The sequence below is a fragment of the Protopterus annectens genome, chromosome 7.part1, assembly GCF_019279795.1.
Source record: "Protopterus annectens isolate FY-2018-M chromosome 7.part1, PAN1.0, whole genome shotgun sequence".
Lineage (NCBI taxonomy): Eukaryota > Metazoa > Chordata > Ceratodontiformes > Protopteridae > Protopterus > Protopterus annectens.
Genome location: NC_056740.1, coordinates 528601508 through 528613713, shown reverse-complemented (window position 1 = coordinate 528613713; position 12206 = coordinate 528601508).

Here is a 12206-nt window from a genome sequence, read left to right as displayed (position 1 = left end):
AAACTCTACCAGAGCTGGTCTTTTATTCAGGACCTCCCTATTTCATTCCTTTTGTCTATACTCTGATATCAGTCTGATAAGGAAGGTGATCTTTAACCTGCAGTCCAAATAAATTATTGGTATCTTCCCATTCTATCATCTTTCCCTCTCTAGTTATTTGCTCCCAATACCTTGGTTCCTTTTGCCAGGTTTTCTGCAATAAATTCTGGACCCCTCTTGCCTATTGTCTGTATCGTATCCCTATTTGCAGCCAACCCTATCGGAGGACTCTCCTTTCTCCATTCCTGTGTTCTTAGAATACTCTCTGCTACATTAAGGATATAATATTCTGCATTATTATTGTTATTCTCCTTAAAGGCCTTCATCCAAAATCCCAGTCTCTCCTTGATTCTTGAGCTTCCCTGTGTTTCATCATTTATCCCTTTCCACTTTAAAGTTTACTGCTTGTGCTATGTATGAGTCTTAACTGTATAGCTCTGAAATACTCCATTCAGATTAGGAAATCCCAATCTGCCGTGTTCTATTGGAAGAATTAGCTTATCCCACTTGACTTTTGACATCGTCCCCTCTCAGATAAAGTTCTTCAGCTCTTTATTAATTGCTATCCACAACTTCTCCTCTGGTTGATAAAATATGCCTGACGTGTATAGGACTAAAGGGACTAAAAACATTTTAACTGCTTGTATCTTACTATCCATCTCCATATAACAGAGCTTCCATTTTCTTTATTTTTGTATTATCTTTTTTTAGTCTCTTCCCACATATCCTTAGCTGCCACACTAGAATCATTTTTAATCCATACTCCTAAATACTTTATTTTATTATGTCCCCATAAATATGGGTATTCCTGAACCAGTTCATGTGTGGGTACATAATTTACCACTATTGTCTTTGTTTAGCTTCATTAATTTTGTATCCCGGAAAGATCTGAAACTGTCTCAAAATGTTCCATAATATTGTAATGTCTTTTTTTCTGGTTTTATCAGATAGAAAATAATATCTGCAAATAAAGCCATCTTTTCTTGACTACCATACCAATTATATCCTTGTACTTCTGAGTCCCTTATTTTCTTTGCCAATGGTGCTAAATATAATGCAAATAATAAAGGGGAAAGAGGCACTTCCTTGCCTGGTTCCTCTGCTCAAGCAGAAATTATCAGAGAGGACCCCACACACTTTAATTTTCACCTCTGATCCCTCATATATTCTCCTAATCAACTTTATAATTTTTTTCAGAAAATGCAAATGCTTCCATTGCCCTGCTTATTAAGTCCCAGCTTATTCTGTCAAATGCTTTCTCTGCATCAAAACCCAGCATCATTTTTCTTGTGCCCTTTTTAATTAATAATATTTACGTTAAGCCTATTTCTTTCTCTTTCATTCAGTTTCAGCAAATAAATCTTTCTTTCCACTTTCTTTACAAAACTTTCCATGTTTTTTTAAGATTCAGGTGAGTTTTCTGTAGCAGTATCACCTCTGCATTACTGTTGTAAATATAAATTAGTACCTTATTTTTTGTTGTAAAATAATAAATTAACACTCCAAACAAGAAATCATATTGTGTCACAGTAAAGCTTATATTTTATTATATTTAACTTATATCTCTCATCTTTTATATACTGGTCCTTCATAGTCTTCATCTATCACTTTTTCTATCACTTTAATTACTTTTTTGCAATACTGTCCCACCTGAACCCAATTGCTTTCCCTCCCTACTCAAGAAATAAACAGCATGTTAACTGGATACATATTCTTGCAGGGCAACAGTGCTGTTCCATATAAACATCGGTATAAAGCTTCTTCCAGTCCTCTGTAACAAAACTATTTTGTGTTAGAGAACATCTACATAAATCACTAATCTGCTTATTTCATTATTTGCAACACTATTTCTGAAATTGGCCCTCTATTCTTGTGTTACTAGTTAGCCAGACTATCCACATTGTTTATTATTAATTACTAAAGCTTGCTCATCCCTGCAATCATTACACATTTCAAACATATTTCTTTTACCTTTGTATTAGGCATTCCAAAGATGTTGCTATTTTAGAAGGTCAAGCTCAGTTATCCAGTCACAGGGACTTCACCCTGCTGATATCCAGTATAGTTTTCAAGGAAGGCAGATTGCATTCCTGAACAGTGGAGACATTCAGTCCACCACAAATCTTTCTAAAGCCTGACAACAAATGTGACTTTTACCATACAACATACAAAATAAGGTACTTTTCCGTTAAACCCCTACCAGTTCTCGCTTCCGTAAGAAGTAGTAAAAATGAATACTTGTCACACTCTGCTGAAACACATATATAGCATTAAGTAGTGTAGAAATGTTGTGATGAGAAGCATTTTAACAGTAGTAATTTGAGGAAGGAGAATTTTTTTTTCTTTCACCTGCAGCCTTTCTTCTAAATGATTGCACATAACTTGCATCCTTTGGAACTGGAAACGTCACTCCCCAGAGAGTAGCGAACTGAATCTGAAGGTCACATTTCTGAAGGAAATCTTACTAGCAGGCGCTGCAGTCTTCTGATATCCTTTATGGTTGGTTTTCAAAGTTAGAAGGCCAGCTGCTGTATTCTGGTGAAGTATTTATAAGCTGGCACTGAAACATGAACTGCATTTTTATATTGTTATTATACAGACCAGCCTGTCTTTACTACTCAAGGGCTTCTAAATGTTTAGAAATCAGTGAAAAAGCAGTGCATGCTTGACTTTCTCACGATACAGGGTCATCGTTACGGTTATTTTACTAACTGTAATGTTGTACCAGTTATTTAATTAATTATGTACAGGGAAAAAGGAATACTTCAAACTTTAGCAATAAACATGAAACTTTCCTGTATGAATGTACAAATCTGTGACTTAGGTACTTTTCCATTAAATAGAAACTTGTGTGTCAGTTGTACAGATGTACTTGTCACACAGACACTTGTGTCAGCAACTCAAATACCGGCAAAATACAGCAGCGCGAACTGGTAGGGGTTTAACAGAAAAGTACCCAAAATAAAATATTTATTTTATCAATGGTAGTTATGGTTCTTAATTAATTTAAGATATCTTCCAGTGTGCATTTTTTTCATTTTAATCATGCCAAGCAGCCATATCTATAAACACATTCCCCTGCATTTAAATGTTTCCTCCGTCACTGTTTCTAGTGCTTTATTTTTGTTGATCTCGCTATCTAGCCTGTTTTAATCAACACACTTTTCTCTTTGACTTTAAAATTATTCTTAGACCTCTTGCATGCATTACCAGAACTAACTTTTTAACACCTTTATTATACTATCACTTAAGGCATAGGCAAACATACATTAAGAGAAAACAAAATCTAGTAACATTTCTCCTATTACATTCATTTCATGTCACATATCTTTTCATTCTTTTTTTATAACTATCATTAGTCCAACATTACATAATTTGTTCAATTCCTACCTTCCCTTAAACCTCAATCCTCCTTGTCTGGGACATTATTCTGCATTTATTGTTCCATTTATTTCTATGTAATCTGCTCCTTCTGTTTTCTAAAGATCCCTCTTCCAGTTCTTGTATCTCTTTTATACTACTGATTAATTCAAATACAGTTGGCTTAGACTTTGATTTCCATCTTTTAGCAATTGCAGTTTGGCAGCCAACAGAATTAAATGTAACAGGGTCTTACTATGTCTAGGCAATGGAGATCTTGTGTTCCAGCTCAAAAGACTCATTTCTGTAGCCACAGCCATTTGCTCACCCAGTATTTCTAACAGAGTACTCTGCAGGAATTTTTAAAATCTGCCAAATCATTATACTCCCAAAACGTATGTTCCCAGTTACCACTTTGTTCCACATCACACCTCCAACATTTGTTATTTACCTGAGAAAAAATTATTTGAAGTCTGCTTGGGATGTAAAAATACCTATGCAAACACTTCCACTCAAAAATCCTAAACATTCTGGACTTTGTTGCATACCTGGGAGCCATATATATGTCCTCCCATTGTTCCTTTGTAAATTGCTTTTCCAGTCTCTCATCCCAGTCTTTTGTAAACACCATTGATTGGTTCTTATAGTTATCATACAACATTTTATGTGCTCTACTATTTATTCCTTTTAAAATAACAGCTTCTGTTCTAGATTGAATGGAAAACTCAACCAGAACAGGTCTTTCACTTGGGATTCCCGTATTCCTGTCTCTTTGCCTATACTCTATCAATCCCTGGTAGGGAAGGCAGTCTCTAGCCTGCAGTCAAACATTTTCTTGGCCTCATCCCATTCTATTACCTTTCCATTTCTAGTTATTTGCCCCCAATACCTTGGTTTCTTTGCCAGTTTTCTTTAGTAAATTTCAGCTCCCACTTGCCTATTTTCTGTACTCCTACTAGTAGTCATTCCTATTGCAAAATCTCCTTTTCATGTGGAAAAGTAGCAGAAAGTATTCTCTTAGAATACTTTCTCCTACTTCATGAATATAATATTCTGTATGGTTGCTATTATTCTCAAGGAGCTGCATCCAAACTCCCAGTCTCTCCTTATTTCTTGAACCCCCCCTCCCCGCTTCTTCATTATTATCATTTTCCACTTTGAGTTACAACCACTTCCTTGTGTTATAGTCAAAGTAAACTTTATTGCCGATGAGATATACACAGCAGTGCAAGCTGAATGAAATGACATTGCTTTGGTCCCCTTGCAAGACATAACAATGAAACAGATAGTTTGAATGACAGTCAGACTAATGCATATACAGTCAAAATTAAAATATTATTAAGACAATAAATTACCACAATTGGACAGGAAGACATTAGACAATATTATACAAGTAGGTACTGAAAAGACTATGACTTCACATTGTGATTCCTTAGAATATTGCACTTCACCAGTTGTAGTGTGATATATTCTGATGTTCATATTGCACATGTATGGAGTGGTGACTCACTCCTGACTATTGCACATTCAGGAAGTAATAGCATAAGAAATCAGGCTAACTGTACCAGTTACTGAAGCAATTTGCCAGAGTGATTACTATAGATAATACTTCACAGCAAGTAGCATATTGATCTGATTATTTGCTGTCATGCCTGGCATTCAAGTTCAGCAGCCTTATGGATAGAAGGAAAAAGCTCCTGTTCAGTCTAGATGTTTTGTAGTGTAAGTTGCAATACTGCCTGCCTGAGGAAAAGCAGAAGTACATGCCATGGGCAGTATCTTCCTAGCCCTTCCCACACACAGAGTCTTATGCAGATCATCCATGGATGGGATTAAGAAACCAGTGACTTTTTCTGCTGTGGTCAGATGCTTTGCAGTTACCATACCAAACTATAGTTTCATAGTTTTATAGTATAGTACTAGGCTATCTGCCCTGGGGCATTTGTAAGCCTAGCCATAGTGATGTGGCTTTTGCCACCCCATGAAATGGTACAAAAATGTACAGAATAAATCTAGAATACTGTGCCTCTGTCTAGTAGTTGACACAATGAAGGTCCCCTTATATAATAGAATTAGTTTACTGTGCCCCTGTCTAGCAGTGACACAGATGTGACCCCTGGGGTAAACTTACGATCTCCCATCCACTCATCAAGATTTCTCTTGAGGAGAGTCAGTGAGGGGCTCTGCCTAATATGAACTGGGATCCTGTTCCAAAGCATGGGAAGCCTCTGGGTTATGAATCTATCCCTCCAGCATGTCCTATTCATACTTGTGCCGAGGTTTAAGTCTTTAGCTCTCGTGGTCCTGATGGATTTGGATTGTTTGAGGTGGAGCATGTCCATCAGATCCTGATTGGACATGGCCTTGTACGTCAGGCAGAGATCACCTCTGAGCAGGCGGTATGCTACTGAATAGAGCTGAAGTTTCTTTAGTCTGGCAGAATAAGACATATGTTGGAGACCCTTGATCCTTTTGGTGAGGTACTATTGTGGTCTTTCCAGCTGTTGCAAATGCCGGGTGAGGTACATACCAAATTGGGCATTGTACTCAATCATGGGTCTGATGAGGGAGGAATATAGGGGTACAATGACATCCTTGGATCTGGATGTGAATCCCTTCATGATGAGGTGTGCAAGGTAGAATGTTTTTCTAACCACTTTGGCAATGTGGGTGTCAAATGAGAGGTCGCTGTCTACTTGGGTCCCTAGGTCTCTGATTACTTTTTCCGTACTCAGTGGGTTGCTGTCTATGTGATAATTTGTGGGTACTTTGTTTTTTCCAAAAGGGATGACTATACATTTTTAGGCATTTAGTTTAAGGCCATGACTACAGCACCAGTTGTCTGTTTCAGTGAGGCCTTTTTGTAGGATGTGTGTGTCTGCTGGTGTATCGACTATGGCGCCTAGTTTGCAGTCATCTGCGAACTTTGTCAGCCACAGCCCTCCCATGTTTGCTTTAACATCTGAGAAATAAATGCCGAACAAGAGGGGTCCCAGGACAGATCCCTGTGGGACACCACTTGTGACTGGCTTTGAGTCTGACATTGCTCCAGCGATTTTAACTTTATGGGTTCTGTCCTTTAGCCAGTTTGCAACCCATCTAGTGACATAAGGGTTTACTTTTAAGCTGTTTAGCTTATCTATGATGCCTGAGTGGGGTATTGTGTCAAAGGCCTTAGCCAAGTCCAGGTATGCTGTATGGACTGCTTTGCCCTCATCAATGGCTCTAGTGACTGTTTCGAAAAAGTCAACCAGGTTTAAAAGGCAGGATCTGCCCTTTACAAAGCCAAACTGGGTGGGGTCAAGTGTCTGTAGGTCCCCTATGTCTCTGTTTATGAGTTCCATAATGATTCTTTCCATAGCTTTGCAGACCAGGCTAGTTAAGCTTAACTACCTAAGGTAGTTTCCAGGGTCTGTAGAGGCACCCCCCTTGTGGAGTGGGACCACTGTTGCTGTACGCCAGTGTTCAGGTACATATCCCAAAGTAAGGCTAAGGTTAAATAGCATTTTTATGTGTGGGTTTAGCTCCTCTTGGAGTTTATGTAACACGCACCCTAGGATACCGTCAGGTCCCATTGATGCTGTGTTTTTTGCTTTGTTTAGGGCGGTTCTCACTTGGACATCTGAGATGACAGGGAGATTACATTCAGCTGGGATAAGTATTTCTTCTTTTGGGGGTGAAGGAGGGGAGAAATTTGCACTGAACCTGTCAGCCAGAATGTTAGCCATATCTGTGGGTTCAGTGTATTTTTTGTTGTTGTGAACCAACTCTGAGCATATCTGAGGGTTTCCGCCCATGTTTCTAACATAGCTGAAGAAGGCTTTGTGGTTATCTTTAGTGTCCTTAGCGATTTTTCTCTCAAAGTTTGCCTTGGATGTTTTATGAGAGAACGTAGTTTTCTGCTAATGTTGATCAGAGATGTCTTCCCTTCATGGGATTTCGCTCTGACGTGCAGTAGCTTCCTTCTATTGTTATATAATTTGTTTATGGCTGAGGTCCACCAGACAGGACACTTACATTTGGTGGAGAGGGACTTGGATTTGTTTGGGATTGCATGATCCATGCATTCTTGGAGATGTCCATAGAAAGCATTTGTGAAGGATTCGGCATTGTGGGATGTGGTATCCACTGGCACAGTGGGCTTAAAGGATACCATCTCAGTCTTAAGAAGAGTGAAGTCTGCTTTTGAGAAGTTTTTCACTGTGGTCTTTTGTGCTGGGGGTGGAGGTGGGATATGTATATCTAGGGTGATTAGTTTGTGGTCAGATCTCACTAGTGAGGGGTATACTTCCAGTGATGGAGCATTTTGTCCCCATGTTTGTGATGATCAGGTATAGTATATTATCTCCCCTAGTGGGAGAGGTGACTAGTTGTTCCAGTGCATTTGAATTTATGAATTCCAGGAACCTTTTGGCTGATGTTATTTGAGAGCATTCTCTCAATGGTCCTCCTGTGGAAGGCTTTGAGGATGGACTGAGAGAGGTTTGCCTTCCTCAGTTTCCATAGGAAGTGCAGATGTTACCGTACCTTCTTTGCTGTCTGGCTAATATCAGTCGACCAGGACAGGCCACCGCAATATGCACCCCCCAGGAACTTGGTGTTTTTGACTCTTTCCACTGCCACCCCCTTAATTTCCAGAAGTTTTGATGCATCTCCTGAGTCCTCCTGAAGTCCACTATTAATTCTTTGGTCTTGCTTACATTTAAGGCTAGATTGTTGCTGTCGCACCAGCCTATCACATGCTCCACTTCATCTATGTAGGCTTTTTCCTCACCATTTCTGAAATGACCTACAACACTGGTATCATCCATGAAGTTGATGATTTTGTTGGATTCATGTTTGGCCATGCAGTCGTGCATCAACAAGGTAAACAGGAGAGGACTAAGGATGCAGCCCTGAGAGACACCCATGCTCATTGTAATACTGATTGAACTGTCATTTCCCACACATACTTTTTTGGGTCTGTTGATGAGAATGTCCAGTATCCCATTACATAGGGGGGTGTTGATGCTCAGCTGGATCAGCTTCAATATCAGATTCTGGAGGATGACTGTGTTAAAGGCAGAACTAAAATCAATGCACAGCATTCTGACATAGCAGTTCTTGTTCTCTAGATGTGCCAAGGATTCATGAAGTGCTATTGCTATTGCATCAACCATGCAAGGGTTAGATTTATAAACAAACTGTAATGTATCCAGTGTTGCAGGTAGGTTTGACGAGATTTGGTTCTTGATCACCCACTCAAAACACTTCACTACTGTTGATGTAACAGCACTTGGCTGGTAATCATTTAGGCTTGTTGGTTGGGATTTCCTGGGTAAGGGAATGATTACCATATTTTTGAAGCAACTGGGCACAATGGCTGGTTAGAGAGATGTGTTGAATATATCTGTTAGTACAGTGGACAGCTGGGTAGCACAGTGTCTTAGAACCTTTCCCATAATATTATCAGGACCAGCTGCTTTTCTTGGCTTTACTTGTCTCAGGGTCTTCAGAACATCAGATGTTCTTAGACATAGCACCTGCTCACCTTGTTTGACAGGGAGCTTATTTGGCACAGTGTTGTTGTCCATATCAAATCCCCTGAAGTAGGTGTTTAATTTGTTCAGAAATACTGTGCTGTCATCACATGGGGAGGATGCAGGCCTGTAGTCAGTTACTGCTTGAATGCCTTGCCAAAGACATCTGGAGTCCTTTTGGTCAGAGAAGTGTCCCTGAATTTTATGTTCATAGGTCCTCTTAGCCTCCTTTATACCTCTACTTAGATTTGCTCTGGCCCAGGGTCAAACATGAAACTTTTCCAAAGCTGATTAAAACCTTCTGAGGGAAAGTATAAACAGCTTCACACCCCCCCCCCCCCCCCGTAGGAACTGGCACAAATGTCCAAACCTACACCAAAGTACTATATGAGCATTTATATACTACATGGAATCAGGAATACCTGACAGGACAAAATCCTCCTCCTCAAGGAAGAGTAAACCTGTCTGGTGGACATCTGCAATAAATAAACTCTAAAATAAAAGAAAAAAATTGCTGTTCAGGACCAAGAAGGAGCAGTTGCTTATTTGCAAGCAATCTCTTGTTAGCCTGAACAAGCAAATAAGAGCCCTAGTGAAATCCTCCAAAGCAAACTTTGAATCTCAACTGGCCACATCTACTAAAGACAATCATAAGGGCTTCTTCACATATGTCTGTAATCTCAAAGGAAACACTCAGATCTGCTCAGAACTGGTGGTCAAGGGCACCACATACACAAATGCTGTAGATATAGCCAACCTGCTAGCACACAGGTTCAGAAAACTTCACCCTCTGTACCTCTCATCAGTAAATCAGGACATCCCCACCAACTGCCCTCTTTCACTTATCTCTTGGGAGCACGCCATCACTGCACTCTCAAAGGCAAAAAATACAGCCTCCCAATAACATCCCAGACTGCATCCTACATGAACTCTGGCAGGAACTTGCAGCGCCATTAGGCACCCTGTTCAACCAAAGCCCGAGTACTGGCTTTGTCCCAGCCGAGTGGAGGACAGCCACTGCCATCCCTTTGCACAAAGGTGGAGCATCCACCGATCCAGGAAATTATAGACCCATCAGCCTAAATAGCCTGATCTGCAAGGCCATGGAATGGATTATCATGGACCTCATTAACAAGGACATTGGCAGCCTCCAAACATTCAATCCCGCACAGTTTAGTTTCATCAAGGGGAGGTCATGCCTGTTAAATTTGGATGACTTCTTTGAGACAGTCACCAAAGCCAAGGATGAGGGGAAGATGGTGCACACTGCCTACCTTGACCTGGCCAAAGCCTTCAATACTATTCCCACTCAGGTATAACAGATAAACTCTTTCAACTGGGCATCAATCTGTATGTTACCAAATGGGTAGAAAACTGGCTCACTGATAGAACCCACCTAGTCAAAACAGGGGAAGCCACCTCAAGCAGTAGACCCATAAAGAGCAGTGTACCCCAGGGATTGGTCTTGATGCCTCTTTTATTTGGAATATACTTTTCTGAGGTACAGGCCAAAACCAGTGGGCTATGGCTGACCAAGTTTGCAGATGACTGCAAGCTGGCCATTGTCATCAATTCCCCTAGTGATGTGGACATCCTCCAAGATGGTGTCATCCAAACACATTACTGGTGCCAGAAACATGGCCTCAAACTGAATGCCAAAAAATGCATCATCTTCCCCACAAATTATCACATTGATAAGGTCATAACATGCAATCAGTCATGAGGGACTTGGGCACCCACACTGATAGCAAACTGACTTTTGACCACCAGATTGCCTCTGTCATATGGAAAACTTTCTACATGGCCCACCTTATTAGGAAGGGTATCTCATTGAGGGGACAAGGAAATCATAACATCCCTGTATTCTTCCCTTATAAGATCCATTATTAAGTACAACGCACCTTTCGGCAAGTACCTCACAAAGCACATGCAGCAGCTGGAAAGACCACAGAGGTTCCTCACCAGGAGAATCCAGGGCCTCAAACATCTACCCTACACAGATAGGCTAAAAGCCCTGTACCTCTACTCAGTCTCATACAGACTCCTCAGAGGTGACCTCTGTCTGGCATACAAAAGCAATCTCAGATCCCACCTTGATGGGACTGCTGCATATCTGCAAGTCAAGCTCCACTCGAGTAACGTACATGAGTGAGCTCAACCTGGTCTGTGATATCAATAAGACTTGCAGGCGAGACAGATTTGTGTCCTAGGGACTCCCCTTTCTGTGGAATAGACTCCCTCTCCAGGTCAAGCAGGGTACCTCATTAAACTTTTTTAAGCGTAACCTGGATAACTGGATGGGGAACAGAAAATACACCCCTGGGATTACACCTGTGTCCCTGCTGGACAGGGACATCAGGTACTGACTTGCTGGAACATGGGCTAAATTGTCTGCTAGGCTTGTAAAGGCCTCAGGGCCAATAGCCTAGTAACTTCCTATGATCCTATGCCCCCATAGGTATGGGTACTGTTGAACCAGTTTGTGTGTAGGTACATAATTTATGGCTTTAGCCTTTGTATTACCTTGGTTAATTTTAGATCCCAAAAAGACTTGAAATTGTCTCAAAATGTTCCACAATACTGAGGTGCCCTTTTCTTGATTTATTAGGTACAAAATATCTTCTGAAAATAAAACCAACTTTTTTTGCTTACATTACACATTATTGAATTTCTGAGTCCCTTATTTTTTGCCAATGGCTCTAAATACAAAGCAAATAAAGGGGAAAGAGGATACCCTTGCCTGGTTCCTCTGTTCAAACACAACTTATGAGAGAGGAACCCTCCCACTTTAATTCTTCCTCCATGTCCTTTATATATCCTCCTAATTAACCTTATTATTCTATCAGGGAATACAAATGCTTTCATTACTCCACTCATAAAATTCCATCTTAGTCTGTTGAATACTTTCACTGTATCAATACCCACCAACCACAGCAGTATTTTCTTACATTCTGCTTCCCTCTGGATCATCATTGTTCTATAAATGTTGTTGAATATTTTCCCCCTCCACAAAACTACATTGATTCAAACCTATCAGTTTTGGCTGCAGAGGGTTTTTTCATAATCAATGTGAACTACACACCTAAGGAAAGAAACAGACTTGGCAGAAGGCAGTCTGCAGTGAAACATCCAAGAAAGACGTTCACTTACATTAAGGAGTTAAGGATTAAATGCTTTTGCATTGAGAGGCATCTGACCTTGGGGCTAAGGATGGACAGATGCAGACATTAATTGAAAAGGAAAAAGGAAAATTGCATAGCGTTCAAATGCTACTTATGCTTGGAAGAC